Here is a 7,370-nt window from a genome sequence, read left to right as displayed (position 1 = left end):
GCGTCTTGAGGAGTCTAAGTCTCCGTGCTTTAGGCATGGGGTAAATTTTGTGTATTCCTGAAAGAAATTCTGCATATTTATAGAAATCCTAGGGAACCTGAGGCTGTTTGAATAGGTATGACCCACACAGAGTCATGTCTTTGAATGCTTGGCCAATAAGAAGTGGTGCTATTATGAGGCGTTGCCTTGTTGGAGACAGTGTGTCATTGTGGGGGAGGGCTTGGGGTCTCCTGTGCTTCAGCTCCGCCCAGTGAGGAAGACAGTCCCTTTCTGCTGCCTGTGGAACAAGAGAAGAACTCTCAGCTCCTTCTCCAGCTCCATGTCTGCCTGCACACTGCCATGCTTCTCACCATGACCATAATGGACTAAATCTCTGAGACTGTAAGCCAGCACCAATTACATATTTCCTTTATAAGTGTTGTCATGGTCATGTTGTCCCTTCACAGCAATGAAATACTGACAGGACTTTTTGGTTGAGACAAACATACCCTCTACTTATACTGTAGTCTATAGAAAAATATAAGTAGCAAATTTGAATTTAGACTTGATAAGCCTGTCCACTTTCCCTAAACTACATGCAGTTTATGAGCTCTCCATCCACCACACACATTTGAAATAGTGAATGCTGTCTTTTGTGCCTATAGTTCCAGGTACCAGGTTAGAAAAGTTACATGTTGGCTTTTTCATTACAGTTAAGTTTTAGTTGGTTTAACAAAATAAACCAAGGCTATCTCAGAGCCCAGACATGAGCTGGGAATCCCAGTGTGATCTCATGTCAGCCCATACTATTTACACTTTCTACCCAGTAAGATTAACAGCAAACCACTGGAACTCAGGAATGCTGGCATACCATCCCAGCACTTGGAGGCAGGAGGCAGGTGGATCTCTGAGTTCAAGGCTAGCCTGGTCTACAGGGCAAGTTCTAGGATAGCTAGGGATACATGGAGAAACTGCCTCAAACAAACAATAAAGTAAACAAACCATGGGGACCGTGAGATGGCTAAGCAGGAAAAGGTACCTACCACTAAGCCTGGAGACCTACCCAGGACTTACAGGATAGAAGGGGAGGAGTGATTCCAAAAAGTTGTCTTTGACCTCCATATACCTGTCATGGCATGTGCACTCCTGTACACACACACACACACACACACACACACACACACACACCACTCTATGCATATATATTTACAGTATTTTTAGTCTCTGTGTGTCTGTGTCTGTGTCTCTGTCACTGTATAAGTGTTTGCCACATGTGTGATGGTGCTGAAGAAGGCTGGAAGGTGTGAGATTCCCCTGGAACTGAAGTTACCCAACAGTATGGACGCTGGGAACTGCACTCTGGTCTTTTAGAAGAGCAAGCAGTGCTCTTAACTGCTCAGAAATAGCTTCCAATCTTTCACCCAGGATTTTTTCTTTCTTTCTCTCTCTCTCTCTCTTTTTTTTTAAAGACAGCAGGATTTCACAGTAACATAAAAATGGAATTCTTTGTGTCAGCCAGACTGATCTCAAACTCTCAGAAATCCCCCTGCCTCTACATCCTGAGTGCTGGGATTAAAGGCACAAGCCTTCACACCTGGTGCAATAGGTTTGTCTTTTTTTTTTTTAAGATTTATTTGTTATTCTACCTAAGTATACTGTAGCTGACTTCAGACGCACCAGAAGAGGGTGTCAGATCTCATAATGGGTGGTTGTGAGCCACCATAATGTGTGGTTGCTGGGATTTGAACTCAGGACCTTCGGAAGAGCGGTCGGTGCCCTTACCCACTGGGCCATCTCACCAACCCAACAATAGTTTTTTTAAAGTAAAATAAAAATGAACCAACAGTGTCTGGCTGGGGGCTGTGCATACCTGTACCCTCTGCACTTGAAGGGCAGGAGGAGTTTGAAGCCAGCCTGGGTTTCACAGTAGGATCCTGTCTTAAACACAGCAACACAGAAACCTAAAGGAAAGGAAAGAGGGCAGTTCCCATGTGTGAACTCTGTCGGGGCTGCCCAGCTTCGCTCAGAAAGGTGCAAGGTTTCTCTCCTTTCCATCTGGCCAGAGCTGGAGCGGGCTTGCTTGCTTTGGTGCTTTAGGATTCTTCCCCTAAGCCCCTCTCTCTACCTGCTGCGTCTGCCCTGTGGCTGACCTCCCTGTCAGCGGCACTTAGGCGGTAGAGCTTTTGGTTTTTTGTTTGTTTGTTTGTTTGTTTTGTCTCCTTTCTCCTCTCGACTACAGCTTGACTATCCCAGAGTTTTTCCTTTAGACTTTAATAATCTTGTCTTAACCTTTAAACGAGAAAAAGAGAGAGAGAGGGGAGAGAGAGAGAGAGAGAGAGAGAGAGAGAGAGAGAGAGAGAGAGAGAGAGAAACTGTGGAGATCGCTAACAGGCACGGCTCTCTCAGAGGACCTGAGTTCAGTTCCCAGCATGCACCTTGGTAGGCTCACACCTGTAATTCCAGCTCCATGGGCTCCGAAGCCCGTGGTTTCCCCTGGCACCCACCTTCACACGCACATGTCCACCACGACTTCCACATGCACACAGCTAAAAGTAAAACTTTAAAAGAGGAAATGGCTGTGGGGCACGGAGAGACGGCACAGTAGTTAAGAGCACTTGTTGCTCTTCCAGAGAATCTGGGTTCAGTTTCCAGCACCCACACGACAGCTCAACCATCTGTAACTCCAGTTCCAGGCATCCGACACCCTTTTCTGGCCTCCTCAGGCACCATATGGTATGCAGGCAAAGCCCCCATACATATAAAATAAAAATAATTAAATCTAAAAAACAAGAAAAAAGAAATGGGGCTGGAGAGGTAGCTCTGAAATAGGAGCCCTGGCTGTTCTTTCAGAGGATCCATGTCAGTTCTCACACCTACACGGCAGCTCACAACCATATGCGACTCAAGTTCTGGAGAATCTGCTGACCCCTTCCAGTCTCCCTGAACACCAGGCACACATGTGGTGCCCAGATACATAGAGGCAGGGGAAAAAATTCATACACGTAAGTAATGATTTTTTAAAAGATCGATTTATTTTATATATGTGAGTACACTGTAGCTGTCCTCAGACACACCAGAAGAGGGCATCGGATCCCATTACAGATGGTTGTGAGCCACCATGTGGTTGCTGGGACTTGAACTCAGGAAGAACAGTCGGTCCTTTTAACCCCCGAGCCATCTCTTCAGCCCTGATAAGTAATACTTTTGTAATAAAAAAACAAAACAAAACAAATACTCAATGAATTCCCAGAGTTTATATTTAAAAAGGCGTTCCTCCCCGGGGAAAGTCTGCTTTTGCTATTGATTGATTGATTGAGCCGGTTTTGCTCTATAGCCCGGGCTGCTCTTCCTGCTTCAGCTACCCAACTGGTTACATTACAGACATGCCCACAACCTGTTAGCTCACCTTTTATTAACTTCTTGTAGCCAGTCATTGTCCATTGACACATACCAAGTCTGGTTGTATTTAAATTCAGTATTGGTGCTGGGTAGTGGTGGTGCATGCCTTTAATCCCAGAACTCGGGAGTCAGGCAGACGGATCTCTTGAGTTTGAGGCTAGCCTGGTCTTTAGAGTGAGTTCTAAGACAGACAGGGCTACACAGAGAAACCCTGTCTGGAGAAAAGCAAAATACAGAACCAATCAATCAACCAAACAATTCAGTGTCTGTATCTGTGGTTTTGGTTTTCCCAGCTTCCTTCTTTTCCCTGTCTCTGCGTCCTTCTTTACGAGGCTGATGGAGAATCTTTTCATTGAGGTTTGCACTGCTGTCGGGGAATCTTCCCTTTTCTTCTGGTTGCTAAATCTGGAGAGTGTAATCTGGGAGACGTTTGCACCGCCCCTCCCCCATCCCTCCGTGGAAGATGCTTAGCTGCCCATCTGGGAGGGGAGGAGGAAGAACTGGAGAGAAGGCGGGAGGTGGGAGGACCAAGGTTCAGACTCTGAGGCCAGCTTGCTTGGTTGTGTCCTCTCTCCTCCCTTCTCTCCCTGGCTTCCTTCAGCCCTTCTGCAATCAGCCTCCTGGGTCCTCTTTGCTTCGGCCATATAGTCAAGGAGAGACTCTCAAATGTTGGTCTCTGGCAGCTCTGGGTGTAGACAGGTGGGAGCAGCAGTAGGTGGGACCCTCTAGTGTCACATCACAGTCTTGGATGCCTCTGGAATTGGGACACTTAGCCCTGCAAGTGTGACCGCTTTTGTGAAGACTTAGGAAGTCAGGATTCCTCAGTCGCTGGCTGCGACTGGCGTTTCAGCTTTCAGGAATCCTCAGCCCTTGATGGCGGTCAGTGTTACAGCTAACCTGCGCTGTTGGGATTCCTGGCCCTAAAGACTTCCTGGCTCCCTGGAACTCCTCCGGGACCGGGGCCAGTCTCAGTTCTCCTACCTCTCTTGCCATCTTTCTGCCTCTTTCACCCTTCTTTCTGCCCTGACAGTTTTTCTTTAACTGTTAAGCAGCTTGTCACCTTGCCACCTTCATGGCCAGTCTGTCAGTGCCTCTCTTCTGTCCCTGCCGTTTCTTCTATCAGTTACCAGCTGACATGCACCACAGTAGGTAAGAAATTGCCCGGGAGAAGCTTTCTATTGGGCCTAATGAGCAACACCAGAGAAGGAAGGTGCCTTTGGTGACTAAATGAGGCTGAGCAACCCACGTATACAGCCAGAGACCTCGTGTTGGACCCATCTCCTCCTGGACGCTTTAATGCCAGTCACAGGTTTGCTTTTGGAACAAACGATGCTTTGCCTCTGGAGAGCAGTTACAGCAGTCCCTCTCCAGGCCACTAGAGGGCGCGTGTCCCTCTCTAGTAGGTGGAGACAGCTGGTCGCAGTCGGTTCACCTAGAGTTCACCAAGCCTAGTAATCCAAACCGCTGGAAACAGCCCAGGATGAAGCTGCTTTCCGGAGCTGGCGTCATCAGTTGTTATCCTGCGCACTCCCCGTGGCTGTTTGACTTAAACGCCTTTTTTTCCCCCTCAAGGTAACCAGAGCAGCTAGGGGGAATCTTCAGAGCTGCTAATGAGGGAGTCAGATTACCCTACCCCCAAACCTTTGCGTATGTGCAGGAAAATGAACATCAGGAGTATCCAAATGAGAACTTAACTTATCATTATCAACATAATAGCGACTATAGAAGTATTTTAGCGGCTTAACCTGCCAATATTCCCGGGAGAGATAGCTCCCTGTCTCCCTTCCTTCCTTCCCGTTTCTTTCCACTCTTCCCTCCTCCCTTCAACTTCCTTCTCTTTTTCTTCCATCTGTCTTTTTCTTTTTTTTTGTTTTTTGTTTTTTGTTTTTGTTTTGTTTTGTTTTGTTTTTCGAGACAGGGTTTCTCTTAGCCCTGGCTGTCCTGGAACTCACTCTGTAGCCCAGGCTGGCCTCAAACTCAGAAATCCACCTGCCTCTGCCTCCCGAGTGCTGGGATTAAAGGCGTGAGCCACCACGCCCGGCATCTGTCTCTTTCTCTCCTTCCTCCCACCCCGGTTATAGAAAGGAGAAAAATTAGTCAAAGCTGGGTAGGGTTGAGACTTTCCAGAGACCAGAGAATGAGTTAAAGGCACAGAGATGAAAAACAGCGTAGTTTGAAAGGTGCGGTTGCTGGGGCTGCTAAGAGGGGATGAGCTACTGGCTAATAGGATCTGTGCTGGTAAATCCCCCAGAGCACGCACAGCACGAAAGAGCTGAAGCACTGGGGTGGCTCTGGGTCAAGATTAAAGAGACCCGGGAGCCAAGAAGGGAGACTTAAGGAGCCAGGCCGCACAGACTGGGGAGATGGACACAGCCTGCTAGGCCTCAGGATAAAAACTTAGCCCCTCCCTAAACTGGGCCAGAGAACCCGCCCTGCCCCCATCTCCTGTCTCCTCTACTCCACTACCCTATCTTGGAGACCTGGATCAACACCACCTCGGAATCACCAGGTGACTTGGCCAAAAACAGGACAGAGGAGACCTCAGCCAGGAAAGCCCGGGAGGGGGCTGGAAAAGAGGGTGACTTTCTTTAGGACTGGTGCTGTCCCTCCCTGCCTCTCCCTTCAGTGCCCGCTTGGTAGCTCTTTCCTGATCCCTTTATCTCTAAGGCTGCAGAGTCAAGCCCCACTTCTGGAACCTTCTTGGGAATGCAGCTCTGACCAGCAGGAACCATGAGCCCGGCAACTCCGGTAAGGAGGAGTTTCTGGGGCAGGAAGAAGGGGGCTTCCCAAATAGGTGATGCTCTGGTCTCTGGGATTCTCTGCTCCTGCGAGGTGGGGAATTGGACTGATCTAGTCAAAGTAGTGACTGTGGAGGGTCGGATCCAGGGGACAGGACCTTGTAATCCACTAATCATATGACCTGGCCCCCTGTTTTGACCGTATTTTCCCCCAGGCAGTCACCATACACATGGTCCACTGCCTCCCAGTCCTTGTTTTAGCCTGGTACCCTCTGCAGCGCTATCACTTGCCAGCCCACATCTTCCCCCCTAACATCTCGTTCATCTTCTAAGCCTACTAAAGACCCCTGAACTTCCCACCAGCACTTGTGTGAGGTTCTTTGGTCCACACTGGGGAAATGTTACTTCCCCTTCATGACCCCTCAGCTTCCTTGGGGAAGCCTCTCTGAACCCCTTGGGCAAAGAGCGCACCTTCCTCCTGGGTAAGCCACAGTCTTTGCGTTGGCTACTTTTACCTCTGGTCTCTTCCAGTAGACTGGTAGCTAGAGTTGTACTGGGAGGGCTCCATGCTGCCCTATAGCACTGTGGTGCTATACACAGTTAGAGAATGCTAACTTCCGAAACCGGGACGGAGCCTGGCTTCTCTCTGCGCTGTGTGTGTGTGTGTGTGTGTGTGTGTGTGTGTAGTTTGAAGAGTTGTTTGTGAAGTGGTAGTGAGGAATCTAATATGTAGCCCAGTCTGACTTTACTATGTAGCCAAGGCTAGTCTGTGATTTCCCAGTCCTGCTATGTTCTATGTCAGCCTCCCAAATATGGTTCACCACACTGTTTGTTTGGTTTTTTTTTTTTCTACTCAAGTATAATTTCCCACTTAGTTTTTTTTCCCAGAGGGTATTATTTTCTTCAGCCTGTAAAGGACTTGGGTTCTTTACATAGGACTAGCCATGGGAGAGTGGAGGGGTACGGCCACAGGGCTGGGACAAGGGTGTTCAGTCTGTGGGGGTTCATGGAAGTGTTTCCTTTCTAGTTGTTCACTGAGAAGAAACGGATCTTCTCATACAATCTGGGAAGCACAAAGTTGCTGAATAGGATCAGAAATGTCTCTGGCAACTGTGGGTGTGGCAGCTCTTACATTTTGTTTTGTTTTGTTTGTTTTTTCGAGACAGGGTTTCTCTGGATAGCCCTGGCTGTCCTGGAACTCACTCTGTAGACCAGGCTGGCCTCGAACTCAGAAATCTGCCTGCCTCTGCCTCC

The sequence above is a fragment of the Mus pahari genome, chromosome 1, assembly GCF_900095145.1.
Source record: "Mus pahari chromosome 1, PAHARI_EIJ_v1.1, whole genome shotgun sequence".
NCBI classification, from domain to species: domain Eukaryota; kingdom Metazoa; phylum Chordata; class Mammalia; order Rodentia; family Muridae; genus Mus; species Mus pahari.
This window is presented reverse-complemented; position numbering follows the sequence as displayed.